This window comes from Notolabrus celidotus, chromosome 6 (genome assembly GCF_009762535.1).
Source record: "Notolabrus celidotus isolate fNotCel1 chromosome 6, fNotCel1.pri, whole genome shotgun sequence".
NCBI classification, from domain to species: Eukaryota; Metazoa; Chordata; class Actinopteri; order Labriformes; family Labridae; genus Notolabrus; species Notolabrus celidotus.
In genome coordinates this window covers 27,090,017-27,105,878 of record NC_048277.1, presented here as the reverse complement: position 1 = coordinate 27,105,878, position 15,862 = coordinate 27,090,017, and the positions used below count along the sequence as shown (strand labels likewise).

Below are 15,862 nucleotides of genomic sequence, written 5' to 3'. Positions count from 1 at the left end.
ATTCTCGCCCTCCGCCTGGCTCGGCGTGCTGCGAGGCCGAGGTGGGATCCTTTCCCTTCACACTCAGCTGAGCCGTGGACACACATCCCACCGTGTCACCTCCTCTCGCAGTGCATTAGATCAACTCCCCGCTGAATCACAGACACACTCTCAACACCGCTACATGAGGGAACAAGCCAAAGATTACTAAAGGGTCACTTACAAAAAAAAATAGGACCTACAAGTCCAAGCTCGGGGCTCTAATGCACACTGAGACCTTGTGCAAAAGTGAGCTACTCCAGCTCTTAATTGTGCAGCTACCATTAGTGAATTTTCTACTTGTGTGTGCTCCACTATGAGCCGACAAGAGAGGAGCGCCGGGTACAATTTAGGCTCTAAGTGCTATTTTGTGATTTTCAAGTATTGACGCCCACTGAGAGATTGTGTTACCTTGACAGCCATATGCATCAAATAGACAGTTGGATGCTGGAAAAACAGCGTTGCTTTTTGTATTCCCTGCCAGGCCTCACTGCCAAAATGGCTGCCGACACTTTGCCAGTGGACGAATGCCAATCAAGCAAGCGGTGACCTTTGCCTTACAGCGAGAATAAAGGAGCAGGCACCTCAACAGAGACAGAAGAGAGGAAGAGTCGAAAACGGTGGAAAGGCCGGGGTGTTGTTAAGGGACTCAGCAGCTCCACAGAGAGAGTGTTATTATTGACACAGTATCATAGATGAAGATATTTGGACTGGAGACACTCGCCAGGCATGGCAAACAGGCTGACATTTGTGTGTGTTCACATCCTTTGGGAGGGGGAATGCCTCTAAGAAGAACAAGAACGTTTGATTCAGAGAAGTCGGAAGTTCACGCTGTTTTGGAAAATGATGTTGGGTGGATGGGGGGGGATTCAGAGTTTGACAGAAAAGGTTCCAACCTACCACCGAAATCTGAGTCTCACTCTCGCCTCCTCCTCTGGGGCTAGTCGTCCGCTTCTTCTTCTTCTTCCCCTGGGGTTGTCTTCTATCTGGTTGAACAGAAATGGAGAAACAGATTTTAGTGTTCAGTTTAGATTTCTCTACTCTCCATTTGTGGACACGACCAAGACTTTTAACCGGCTGGAAAGGAAAGTTAAATCCCTCTTAACAAGTTTTCTTGAGAGAAGTTTTGCACAGTTGAAGGATGCATCTTTCCCCACATATCTGCCTTCAAAAAGGCCTACTTCACTCCTCCATGTTTGGATCTTATAATGTGCCAAACTCCTTTTCATATTGGGAGACTTTCTCTCACTGTCACGCCCCAGATTACACACCAGGATATCTCTCCGTCTCAGCAAACTCTATCTCCCGTGAAAGAAGATATTTCTTTTGATGCATAATCAGCTGTGAGTGTGTTGACTCTTTGGAAATGCTTTTAAAACACTGCGAACAACAAACCACTGTGACAAGCTTTGGCGGTAAACACTGAAGCTGTGTAAACTAAAGTGTGAACATGGATTTTGAGAAGTTGGAGTGTGTAATCCAAACTGATAGACACAAAAGCCCGCGGCGAGACACGTCTCCTCCCTGAGTCTGTCCTCCTGTCTGCCTCAGCTTCCTAAACTTGTTATGTGTACTTCTCGATACTTCTTACTTCGCTTGCCTCCTTTTCCTCTCATCTACTGATGTCCCATCTCTTCTACCTCGTCTGCTCCTCTGTTTAAACTCTCTTTATTTGCTTTTTCCTCTCCGCACCTTTAATGTGGGATCTCCTGTTTTGCAACCCACCATAACCAATCCACTTTTCTTCATCTACCCTGAAGAGGTTTTGAACCTTAAGAGTCAGGAGCACATGTGGAGTCAGAAAATAAGCACACAGTTGTTGGCAATTTTAAGACTCATGTTATGATTTTCTGTATCCCTCCAACACCAGTGCAATAAGTAAGGGATTATGTATAGGGATCTGGTTGTTATAGACAACTGGAACCCCAACAGGGTGAGTTTGACCCCGACACCAAGTGAAGGGAGCCTGTTCTGATTTAGAATGCTAACAGAAACGTATCTTTTAGCCACAGTGTCAACAGGCAGAGGTGGGATGTTTAGGACTTCTAGGTTTATTTGACATGTTGGATCAGAGCTGTTTTGATATCAGATCTTAACAGATTGAATAGGACATTGTCCAATTAGAATCAAGTATATTACACAGCTATGCAAAGAAGAAAAAATACCATAAACATATAATAGTGGGTGAGGAAACTATGATTAAATTGAGAGCTGCTCTATTTCCACTTTGTTAGATAAGATTGTTAGTTTTGCTAGACAGTTACACAGTATGAGCTAGGCATGTACAGTATGTGTTAAGTCACCTAGATCAGGGGTTCCCAAACTTTTCAGTCTGCGACCCCAAAAGTATTGGTGCCAAAGACTCGCGACCCCCACTGTCCCTCAAAGTGATTTAATGTGGCTTCATTTAGCTGGTCTGCAGAAAATTAGTCTACCTATATGAGCATGTGGCTGTGTTTCCTGTGCTGTTATGAATTAACCTACTGCTACTGATGCTTTTGATAATTAACTGTTCACTAACCCTAAACTTAGGAGTCATCTGGCAAAAAGAAAGGCAGAAAAACTCATTAAATGTTTTTATTTTCAAGGTTTTATTTCAAGTTTAGCTACTATTTTTGTTGATATTTTTTACTATACTGGGTAAAATGTACTATTTTTAGATAATTTTTTTCATTCAACTTTTTTATTGCATTTTTTGGGGTATTTCTTTAGTTTAAAAGTTATTAATATGTAATACAAAACCGACAAAGAGAAGAAAATAATAAAATAATAATAATAATAAAGAAACAATAATAATAAACAGCACAAAAAGGAAGATAGACATAAGAAAACAAGGTCAATAAACAAAAATAAATAATATTAAATATTTTTAGAAAACTTTAAAAAAAAATTCTTGAAGATATCTCACGACCCCCCATTTGTGTCTCGCGACCCCCTAGGGGGTCCTGTCCCACACTTTGGGAACCCCTGACCTAGATGATTAAGAGTCGTCACATTGCTATTTGGCACCAGAATTATAAGTCAGTCAAAAATCATGCACATTTTTATCACGGAAGGCCAGAATTACCGGTTGTATGTTGTGTCTAAACTGTAGTTCAGCCGACCGCCACTAGTTGGGGCTTTAGCTTTGGTTAATGGTTGCTGTTGCCTTGATGCTGTAATACTCTACTACTTTTAACAAATGACAGATGGTATCTAGTGGTTTGGCTTATTTTGAGGCATGTGAATGTTACCCTGCACGGAGGACCAAAGCTGGTGGTGCTACCTCTGCTAACCTAAGCCACTGGCAAGCCAATTTAATATTATTTACTTGCAGACGTGGTGGTCTTCATTCTGCTCATTTTAGACTGTTTCTGGGTGTTTTCTTACATTAAGACTAGCCAGTTAGTCTGGACTTTTGCAAACAAGAAAATAAGTCGCTTTGGAACATCCCTAGCTTTACACTAATCCCATTTCACACAATAACAGATGTATTTCCTTCAGGTATATTCTCTCAAGACTGCAATTTTGTCTTGCTTTAAAGACTAGATTTCACACTGTACATGTGACTAAAAGGTAACGATCTGCACCACTTTGTTAGCTTTGACTAACACTGCACTGCTGTTCTTCGATATCATTACGTGAGAAGCTATCTAAAACAAGTGGATTTCTGGGGAGCGAATAAAGTGATTCAACACTTACTGATACCAGATACTGAAATTTGAGGCTGTACAGATGACGTACGGATGCATGTCTTGTTTGTGTTTTAGAGAAAAATCACAATTCATCCATCACCTATGTTCATACAAAAACAGAAGATCTTCTCTTAAATGAAAACAGGATAAGTTGTGTGTGATCCTGAGAGTTTGGGATCTTAATAAAAGGCTGAGGGCAATAAAAAAAAAGTCAAAGATACCTTGTTCTAACCTCTCCTGTCCTTTTCTTTTATCCCTTTTTCCTGCCCTTTCGCTCATCCTTTGCTTTCTTTCCTTGCCAAATCCTCTCCCTCTCTCCTTCTCTGCTCTCTTCTTCTATCTCAGAGTTCAGTCAGAAGAGACACTGTATCGAGTTATGCAACGTGTGGACAGCCTTGGGGGATTTCTAAAATTGATATAGCGGTGTTTGCCTACAAAAATCTTAATCCATTTCTCCTAACCCTTACTCAGATGCCAGAAGAGGCTATGATGTCCTGTTATGTTATTTCCTCTTCTCGCATTACCTCTCCTCCTCGCCTGTCTTGTCATGTCTGTTTTCCTTTCAATCCAGTCTCTGAGTTTTTTGCCTAAAGCTCTGAAGCTTCTGTGTAGACAGTCTTGAGAGACGACATATACATGTGTGTTGACATATTTCCAATAAAAATAGATACATCCTTCTGCAAGCCATGTTTTTCAAATCACAGTGAAAAAGATATGTTACTGAAGTCATGACATATCATGACTTGACAAATCCTTGCAGTGAAATTGGGGTCACAGGCCTGGAAAGACTCTGATGTCCCGTCTAGACCAATCCTGTCCTTTTTTCTCTCCCCTCCACTCTAATAATCTTCTTACATTATATCTATTCTCTTTCCTACCCCCTGACTCTCTCCTTCCTGACTCTATTTTATGCTCAATCCTCTCCTCAAACACAGTCACACTGAACACGGTCTCACCTACCGGAATCGATGAGCAAAATGATTGAAGCAGCCAATCCAATTTACTTCTAGCAGAGGCTTATCGACTTCAGTCTGCTGCTCCAAATAAGAATGTGGAGGCCCCCGTTGAGAGCAGCCGCTGTTTCCACTCGGTTAGCTACGCACACTGCTCTCTGCACGGTTACACATATAACTGTTAACTATAGCTTTACATTAAAATATGTTTCACACAAATAACAGCTGTGTCTTCTTCAAGTGTTTTCTCTCAAGATCACAGTTTTTCACGCCGTGCAAGACTCGATTCTGCAGCATTCTGCACACTATCAGGCATCGTTTGTTATCTGAGGTGATTTTTCCTGCAATAAGCCAAGAAACTTCATTATTAGAATTTTTTTGTACAGTTCATGAACTTAAAAACCTTGGCATCATTTGACCCGTACAAGAAAACAAAATTGTGCCTTGTCATAGCCCTAAATCTGAAAGAATCCAGACCCAGGTTTGCGCAACCACTGACATGTTACACGTTCTCAGCATCAGGTTGTAGCACTGCTGACACCACACACATTAGGCTCATAATTTCTTCTGCCCTGTGTATTACTGGATAGCAGTGAAAACAGCTGATTACAGCTCCGATCCATGAATAAAACAGCAACAGAATGACCTTTCTGCATCCTGTTTGAACGAGCTGAAGGCTGATCCCATCAAAGCAACCTCCCCCTATGACATCCAGCCAGACATCCCGCCACCCCACCTCTGCCCTCAGACAGCACAGAGTCAAGCTGGGCTCAGTCCAGCTCTGCTGCCATGGTGATAAGAAGAGGGATGGAGAACCGAGATCGGGAATAAATAGATGAGATGCCGACGGTGGGCGAGTAAGCAGGACTACAAAACACCTCGCGGTGAGAGACACACGGTGCCCTCAAAACCTCAGGGAGCACTCTCCTGCCTGACAAACAAATAGACAGCTCGGTCTCCTGAGAATACAAACAACCACCGTTTGAGCCAGAGAGAAAGGTACCAGAAGTGTGCTTGTTACAATGCCATGTTAATAAGTGATCAAATGACTATGTGTGAACCCACAGTGAGTTATAATGGGGGCTATCAGTCTTAATCCCAATGTAATAAAGGTGCAAAATTAACCATTTCTTTTTAAATCATGTGCTATTTGTCCCTCTCAGAACACCATAGTAAAGCCAATGCAGTCTCTTCCTCCTTCCGGCTAGAAAATAAAGATACCACAGCACTTTTGAACGACACATTTCACTTTAAAAACTCACAGACTGCTCAGTTGACATGTCAAAAGGTAATGTGGACTTTAAGTGGGATTTAAAGTGCTTTGAGTTTGAGCAACCACCTACGAGCTAAGCATACAGGCGCAACAAACCTAGACTGATGTCAGCACGCAAACAACTCAACAAAGACCAGCAGAGCACTGCATTGGAGTGTCTTAATCACTACAAAACTGTGATTGAAGTACTTTGAAGCTGTCTGCTCGCTGTCAGCCTTGGTTTTAGACCACACTGGTGCAGCAGTGCAGCATGCATTTGAAAAAGGGGCTAAAAGTCATGGTCATAGTGCGCTGGTGGCCTAGCGGTTTAAGCGCCCCACATACGGAGGCTACAATCCTCGTCGCAGGGGTCGTCGGTTCGATTCCCGGCCGGTTGACCATATCCTGCATGTCTTCCCCCACTCTCTACTCCCCACATTTCCTGTCAATCTTCAGCTGTCCAATCAAATAAAGGCAAAAACGCAAAAAATATAACTTCAATAAAATCATATACATAAAGTAGATTTCATCACATTTTGGTGTTTCCGAAATCACGCCACTGGTAAGAATCGCTTAACGTTGTTAAACAAACTCAAAAACTGTTTTGAAATGTAAAATAATGGAAATTTAAACATGCGATTAAAAATGCAATTAAATATTGAAATTATCCGATTAACCACAATTAAATAAGATAAGTCGTTGGACAGCCCCAATTAAAATCTGCTCTGATAAGCATTTTAGAGTCTTTATTCTCACTGTTTTGGTTAGTGTAGCCCAAAGACTTCCTGTTAGGGTTCAACAACAACATTCAGTCATTAGACAGCAAAATGAAATAAAAAAAGTCCAAAAACATGCTAGCTTTTTAACATTTTTAAGGTGACAATACATGATTGGTATTGTTTCCGCTTGTTGTGCTGTCCCTAAAGAGACATAAAAAACCCTGTAAGTTAGTTACAAAAATCCAGAATTTAATAAAAAATAAATGTATCTTTCATGTTTTTCTGTTTATTTTTTTGTTTGGGGTAAAAAAAAAAAAAATGTTATAAACATTATTTTGTAGAGATGTATACGTTGACCACACTGCCACTCACTGCTGTAAATTGATTGTGCTGTGCAAAACATGAATAAACAATGCTCTTAAAAAAATAACAGATTTAGAAATTGGATAACGGAAGTAATTTAGATATGAAGACTTTAGATAGATTAATCAATACTGTTATTTTCATTCATCTCCAGATGTTAATGAGAATTGTAAAACTAGTATAGAATTGGAGAATAAAAGTTCCCATAAAGATATAAAAATATAAGTGTGTTGTCATTAGTTCCACCATATGACACAACTGAATGGATGTCCAGTGAAGTGAGATGTCCTCACTCTGTACAAGGCTCACTGCAGATAATGCCAGGTACCAAACTGTCACACCATTCTCTAATGAGGGTCTGTTGCCTTTCTCCTCCAGGCTGTGTTGTTTTGATGTGTGCGTGCATGTGTGTAGTTGTGCCTGTGTGTGTGTGTGTGTGTGTGTTCACAGATAGGAGAAGGCAGCTCAGCACCAGCATAGTGGCCTGTGGGTTTAATTTTAGACTCTTTCCTAATGAGAAGCAGAGTGTGGCTGTAGACGATACGGCTCTCCCGATGAAGCATCATTACCGCCAAAGAGGGGAGAAATAATTAGAGCCGGAACACACTCTTCCCCTGCCATGAATTTACATTAGGGGACACGGCTCGCAGACACAGAGAGGTGCTCTCACGCACTTACACTCAAGGCGAGCTGAGGTTCAGCAGAATAAGATGGTGTGTCAATATGCAAGGGGAGGAAAGTGTCCATGAAAATGTTTATAATAAAGCTGATTATCAAAGGAAGAAAGCTATTATGCAGATCTCACTGCAAAAAGTGTGTGCTGGGGTTATTTTACCACACTGCAAGAAATGTCCTCACCTGGCAATATTTCACGAGCTGAGAAGATGCCACTAGGTTTCTATGGCTGATAATGTGTTCCTTGTTTGAGAACCCATGGATAATTTGTTGAGGTTTGATTTACACAGTCAAAAAGTGTTTAAAAAATGTTGTTCATGTTTTTTGCATGATCAGGAAAATATTTGTATGTCTTATTTTGGCCAGTAAACACTTTATAACCCTGAGACCTTCAATCAAACTAACATGAGGGAGGAAAAGCAGCTGATCTTACAAACTTAATACATAAATTGCTTCAAATTTCTACCAGAAAAAAACCCCTGAAATGTTTAATCAATGATCAAAAAACATGCTGGATGGATTTTCTGTCATTCAGCATAGCAATTAAGTGTTTGAGCTCCTCATTAAGTCCATGATCAATGATGAAACAACATCACAAAAATGAGAAATGCTGAACCTTTAAAAGTCAAGACTCTAAAACATATAGGATATCTCATGTTTGAGATATATTCCAGCTCCTGACTTGATTACTAAAACTGTCGAATTTCCTCAGAATGGAAAAAATAACTACGAACTCAAACATCAAATCCAGTTGACCCAAACTTTCACCTGCAGATCACCGAGAACATCACATGCTGTTCCCTCCACAGAATTAGGTAACATGTAATAAATTCTCACAAACAAAAGATTGAATACGTCACCTTAATCTCAGTATGTGTCAGTGTGAGTAAGTCCACGCAGTGTGTGTGTCCGAGAGCAGAGTTCACTCGTCATAATCCCGGTGTGCTGCGTACTCCTAGATGTGTCTACTGAGACTGACTGACAGCAAATAGAGAAAAGCCGATTCCCTCGCACAAATTCACCCAACACCCCTCCAACCAACACACCCACAACCCCTCCTCCCCATCCCCCCCCCCCCCCCCCTCCCCCTCCCCCTCCCCCTCCCTCCTCCACCACCACCCCCTCCTCCACAGTGGGATTAAAACAACCTTTTGTTTCTGTACAATAGGGGTTAAACATTTCCTGGTATCACATGAACAGCTGAGCTGAATCTACAAAGTTACCTAGTGGGTGTTTTGTTTTTTTACGCATGTTTGTACAGGAGAGTTAAATAACTCAACAAGTCATTTGTTTTACATCAGACGCAAACTTGTCAGCAGGATGGAGCAGTGAAAGATCCCAACATCCTGGGATTTGAATTTGGCAGAGGATAAAAGGCAAATCTGACACTATAACTGCACGTAAGTAAATGGCTTCAGTATACTGTAAAATAACTGTCAGCTGCACTGATTGTGCTCCAGTCAATGCAGCGTCTACGTGTTCAATAGAGGGTGGAGGTGGAGTAAAAGCAGCAGAGCTTCACAAATAAAAGGAAGAAGCCTGAAGGCACATCCTAAAGACTTCCTTTCCCATACAGAGAAAGTGCTCACCTACACTCCACAGATGTCCCCGTGCAATCTAATCTAGTTGACTCAGTAAAGGGAAGCTTATTTATTGCCGACTCCTCTCCGGTATTATTGCAACCCATTTTAAAAGAATAGACGTGAGAGGGGTCTTTTGACGTCCGTTAGCTATGGTTGCAGAGGGCAACAATGGTGGGAGCTGTCCCTTTGAAAGTGTCTCTATTCTGTGGGCCCGGCCCTAAATAATGCTGCTCCCACCACAAAAGCTCACAAATGTAACATAATCAGCCTCAAAGCACATTGTCCATCAAGCTAAACAATGATTGAGACTCTGAGAAACGAAAAACATGTTTTCTCCTTTTAAACAGCACTGCTGAAATGTGACTAAGTACTGTACCTAAATACTCTTCTGAGGTACAGCACTAGAAGTACACACTAATGCAGTGCGTGTAGTAGTGATCAGTGACATGGGGCATTTTAAAGTTTAAAGTCAAAGCTTGTACATTCCAATTGTTCTTATGTATGTTTACTGAATAAAGGCTTTTAAATTCAGGAATTTTGCTTGAAATTGAGATTTTCTGCAGTGTTGAATTTTTAAAAAAGTTACCCCTTTTTTGCAGGCGTGTCCCTGTTGTGACTCAGTGCATTTGCACAAGCATGTACATGCATGTGTGAGCAGTGACAGGATACACAATTCTCCCAATGTTATCATGTTACATGATGTTAAAGTGATCAAGAGGGAGTTCAAATGCAGGATCTTTAATGGTAATGCACTCTAGTATTGGCGCTTCTGCTACAAGGTACCAAGTGCTCCTATAAAAGAGTTCATGTTTTGTTAAAGGTACTGTCAGTAACTTTCATGTTGTGCTGATTAAAGTGATTCTTTTTGACAAACTGGTCGTGTTTTTCTATGATGAAGACTGCATTTCCCACGAGCACATTCACACACTGTCCCGTAAGCGTGCATTTGTTATGAAAACAAAAAATGGAATAAAAATCTTCTTTTTAATGTTACTTCTTTTAGTTTAAGATACACTGATGAGGTAAGGTACTGATTTGCATCTAAGTGAAATTATGAACTGAACATTACCAAAACAAATCTATGTAAACTTATTACCATAACATTATCCGCCATAACCCCCGTGTCCTAATAAATGTCAGAATACCGTAAATAACACATGGTTTACTCTTTTGTCCTTAAATAACAGTGAAGCAGTCACAAGCTAGCATAAACATTAAATCATGTTCATAACCATTTAGCTCTTTTAGCTAGTATTCCAATGGTTGTAGATTATCTTCATCTTCTAACAATACTTCAACAGAAAACAGTTGTCTTTTTGCTTATCCTGCTCCACTATCAGACATTAGTACAATACATTATGTAAAACGAAAGTTACCTGAAATAGACACTCTGTGGGCCCCGTTGGCCTAGCGCTCTAAGCATGTGCCCCATATACAGAGGCTCTAGCCCTCGTTGCAGAGGTTGCAGGTTCGATTCCAGCCTCGGCCATTTACTGCATGTCCTCCACCACTCTCTACTCCCCACATTTCCTGTCTCTCTTCAGCTGTCATATCGAATAAAGGCAAGAAAATACCCAAAAATATAACTTAAAAAAAAAAAAAGAAAGAAATACTCCTTACTTCCAAACTTTACCAGTTTGAAAGTGTGCAGAATTTTCGTTGGGCTATTTCACAGAAAACAGGTACTTCATTTCAGTATAAAGAAAAAACCTATAATGTATAATGTTGATGATCTCGTTTTACTTTGCAGGTCATGATGAGCTTAAAAATAACACTATTTCAAATCAGTTTAAAACTCCTTACAGTGCCTTTAACCTGTTGCATGTACGTCAGGACACAAGAGCACTTGTGCATGTGACACATGTTGCTACCCATGTTGGCGCACCACTCCACTAACCTTCAACTGACAGGTCAAGACAATGTTGTAGGCTTGAATTCTGGACTTGTGACTCGACTTGGACTCGGGCACTGATGACTCAGCCTGAGGCTCGGGTTGTGGGCACTTGACTCAGATTCTTCTTTGGTGATTCAAACTCTACTTGAACACTGGAGATTCATGACTTGACTCAAGATTTAGTGACTAGACTACAATACTGGGTCAAGATATAAATCAAGGTGCCAGTAAAGACAGGGAAGGACACTACACGCATGTTACCATGGAATGCAACAAATCTGGATTGAAAATGCTTCCATGACGGTAAATTTGAGAGTGTTTCCTGGGGAGGGAAATGCATGCATCACTGAATATCAGCGTGGACTGTTTACTCTACAGGTGAATATCAGAGAACTTATTCAACCACTGCTGAGATGACTTCACTGGTTTAGTTTTCTTTGCAGGGTCAGTGACAGACACTTTATGGTACCACAAAGGCATGACTTCTGTCTGCACCAGCAGGTTCAAAAGCCTCACAACACGGTCATTGTTTCACGCTACAGCTGGTATATAATTTCCACCCACTCACCGTGATGAGACCATCAGCCTATGGAGCGTTACAGCGTCGTTGGCGGTCAGTGGACATGAAACCTCTGACTCTGAATTCCACCTTCATTCACTAATGAACAACTTCAGTCGTCTTCTGTGTAAACATAACTCACCCCTTAAAGCTTTCTCAGCATCTCACATCGCCGCATGAGAAGGCATCAATTTAAAAAATGTATGGTAAATGAAAGCATTCTTGATGGCAGACATCTTTGGGAGAGATGATGGATAGCACAGAGGTGTATAGATTATGGTATGGAATGAGTCAAAGGGCCATATTTCATTGAGCTGGGGGGCGTGATTGACCAAGTCTAATGGGCATTATTTCTGCACACTGGCTCTGTTGAGCAGAGACACTGGGCGATCCCCGCCGGCCCATTGCGCCTTCAGCCTCACACTGAGACAGGAGCGGCGCCCTCCTCGCTCTTTGTCAGCACACCAATGGAAAAACAATATTTCAATGGCAACTGCATATTTCAATGGCAACTTTTTAACAGAACAAAGTTCACGCTGCGGTCTAGACCGAGCCCTCCTAACTAGAGCTGCACGCTGTGTGTGTGTGTGTGTGCTTGTGTGTGTGTGTGTGTGTGTGTGTGTGTTTGAGGGCATGCATTTGTCAATCAGTGGGTGTTCTGGGCGAGGAGTTTCCTATTCAGAAATGTGAATGGGAGTGAAATATGATTGGCTCGTAGAGAGAACAAGGGGCTGGGTTCACAAGGCTATCGAACACTTCAGAGTAAGAATGAAAAGACAAGTACGGATGATTTCTGCCTCTTAAGTTTGCTGCCCACACATTCCTACATTTTACTTTTGAATAGTTGTTTTTTTCAGGTACTCCTCAGGAGTTTTATGGTTGAGCCAGATCAATACTTGTATGAATGTGATCTTCTATTAAAGAATAAACCATGACAGTGCCTCTGATAAGAAACAGTGTCCTTTAGCATTCCCTCTATTTGTCCTCGTTCATGCCTGTATCAATTTTATCCTTGTTAACTCTGGCTGAACTCATTACTTCACAATAAAAGCGCGGAGTTCCGTGTCAGAGGTATCACATAGCAAGACTATCAGGATAACTCGAGGTATCTGATTAACTATCAAAGGCGCTGAGTGAAGGAATCATCTAAGAAAAAAAACTTAATTTCTCTAAACTGAAGATACGGCGGCTCAGAGGGGACAATGAGGAAAACAAAGGCACTGGGGTCTTAAGGGAATTTACATGAATTACAGCAAGAGGCCCACAGGGACGGCCGCGACCTCTCCTCAGCTTTTTTTAAAAACCAAACAAGACCCCGATCCCGCCCATCAACACACTAACACACTCAGATACACACACACACACACTGGGAGAGAATGGTGTGACTGGTTTCCATGGTGCCATGAGGCTCGGTGACAGGGCTGGAGTGTTAACACGCTCACGGACAACAGAGAGGATGATGGAGGGAAAAAGAAAAGGACAGAGGGAGAGAGAGAGAGGCAGAGAGAGCGCAGTTAAATAAGACAAAGAGTGTGTAGAATGGGAGAGATTTACCACACACAGGCAGCAGACCGTCCCAGAGGTTAAGGACCTGTAGTCGTGTCGTGTATCGTATTTCTTCTTCACTGAAAGAGCTTCAGTGTCACAATTCAAAGAAACAATAGTCAAAGTTAACAGAAGCCAGAGCAGCAGTGTTTCTCTAACCGTTTCTAACACTTCTGGTTCAGGGACATACTCCAGCTGAATTAAAGCTTAAACATAACGTAGAAGTAAAGGTTTCTTGTGTTCTTTTCCATTAATTTCCATCAAATAATCTGTACTTAATAATTCAATGCTTTCATTTGAGAGTGTAGCAACTTTGGAAAGACATAACACTATCCAGACCTTACTGGATCTTTGACAAATCTGATATTTCTGGTGCAACTCGGAGGTCTGGAATAAGAACATCTCATTAGTTATGATAGTGTTGGACTCACCAAAGAGGGTTCTGAGAAAGTAATGCACCCTTACTGTCACTTATTATCCTTCTTTGGACTATGATGTGACCGGGCTCCTTTTGGCTTCTCAAATCTCACTCCATGTACACAACTAACTCTGCTTCATTGGATTAAAAAGCAAAACCAGTTTTCAAGGAGAATACGGTGTTTGTTGGCTGCATTGTTTTTGTTTTACAACACCACCCGGAGGTCCCTCAGCATTTGTTTTCATCGTCTCATGCTCTCTTGTTTGTTGTGTTGCACAGCTACAACTGTGACTGGAGGATTATCACTGATATTTCTTGCATGCTTATTGTGAGAGTATTATTATGACTTAACTGTTTGCTTGTTTACAGCCTGTCTAATCATATAACCCTCAGGCTTTGTTATATTAATGCTGCTGTGCTCCTCAATGCAACATTTAACATAAAGAGTATAATGGCATCACAGATGATAGAATTAGCATCCAGACTTTAAAAAATAAGACTCAATTTGTAGAAAGCATGAATTCATTTTTAAAGATATGTCCCTCTACTACTGCTTTGAACCTTTAAAGAAGGACCCCCTCCTCCACTGGCTATTGTTAGCCCACCATGTTCAAGCCAATGACTTTGAGTGACTTGCCAAACGTGTCCACACAGTATATTGAAATATGGCAACCATTCATGTGGTAATGAAGCAGGAGAGGAAGCATTACAGCCTGGTTTGATACACTTTGTATATGAGGCTCTCCTCCAACTGCAGAGAGCTCCAGCTGAGGGCATGAGGCGAGGTGGAAGAGATCCAAGAGCTTTCTGCAGCAAAGAGGGAGAAAAGCCCACCGCAGGAGCAGGTCTCCTCCTCTATATGCTCCATACTGTCACCAATAAGAAGATCATCCTCGGTCCAGTGAGCACCCAGCACCCGCAGGAGTCAATAAACACACGCTGCCCTCTCGCATACACACATGGACGCAACACTCTCTCTAGGCCTCTCAGTATGTACATGTGTGCTGATCCCGCATCCATATGTGTCCACAGAAGGTGCAGGCATGTGTGCACCTCCTCTGCTCCCCCACCAGGACCAATTTCCATCCGCCGTCTGTGTGAGAGTGTGGGATCGATGCGGCATGGGGTGCGTCATCCCGGCTGTTCATTACAGTTGGCAATGCTGCACCGTAACCACAAACAACCCGCCACTCTGATGCATTAAACAGCAGCCATGTCCCGGTGAAGGGATGCAGTTTCATGTAACCCAGAACTTAGTCATTAACCGGCTATTTACAGAGCAGCTACAGAATAAAACAAAACTCCAGTTTCCTGATAGACTGTCCTTCCTGATTTACATGAAATGACTTTTCATTACTGAACCAGAACAACAGCTGAGGAAGCCGGGAGCCTCCAGAAGCCATCTTTGAAGTGCACGTTTGTGGCAGCAGGGGGGGAATGAGATTCCTCTTCTTCCCTCCTTCTTCATTTCTCCTTCATCCTCACCCATGCTGGGTGTCCAGCTCTCACACCACCTGTCTCTTCAGCGCAACCTGAGCCTCCCACGACAATCCGAACACGTACAGCTTCTACACAAACAAGTGAGATAGTCTACAGATACCCTGAACAAGACTAGATTGTACACTCAACAGGAATCCTAGCGTGAAGACGTTTGAGCTATAAATGCTAAAGTTAGCATGTTTACATGACACAATCATAATTCTGGCATGTTTCTATTTGGCAGGTAGAGTTTATACCATGTTTTAGTGTATTAGCATGCTGACATATCACCAAAAGGTGCATGTCGACCAAGAGTTCCGGGGTCTTTTAGCCCCAGAACTACTTTCCCCCGGAACTAAAAGGTTCCTCTGCCCCCATTGTTGTCTGCGTTTCGGCCGCGGGTTGAAGTTCCAGGTAGATTGTGCAAATCAGGCCAGTGAAGTATGGAGAAAAAAATATATATTTAATAATATTTTGAAATCTTAATAAATAACTTAACTAGTATGCATCCCCAGGAACTCCCTCTGTGTTTCTGTGTAAACTCCACAAACGTTACATTCAACCAAAAGTCCCAGAACCTTTGAAAAGTACTGGGCTTTTCAGGGGGAGACAAACTAACCCTGAAGGGGTTAACTTTGGTGATCCTTTTAAGTGGCACTAGGGATATAAAAACTTAAAGGATCACCAAAGTTAAAAGAAGTCATCCCTTAGGAACATGAATGTGTGTGTT

The 15,862-nt window shown here is 41.8% G+C and overlaps 1 protein-coding gene across 2 annotated transcripts in view; it reads right to left on the bottom strand.

Annotated features, from left to right (window-relative positions):
- LOC117814850 (neuronal cell adhesion molecule-like) overlaps positions 1-15,862 on the bottom strand; it is a 94,906-nt gene that overhangs the window by 51,230 nt on the left and 27,814 nt on the right. For both annotated transcript variants that reach the window (XM_034686398.1, XM_034686399.1), the window contains one exon: positions 919-1,004. The gene's annotated coding sequence lies outside the window, so the exon portion shown is untranslated. The remainder of the gene's footprint in view (positions 1-918; positions 1,005-15,862) is intronic.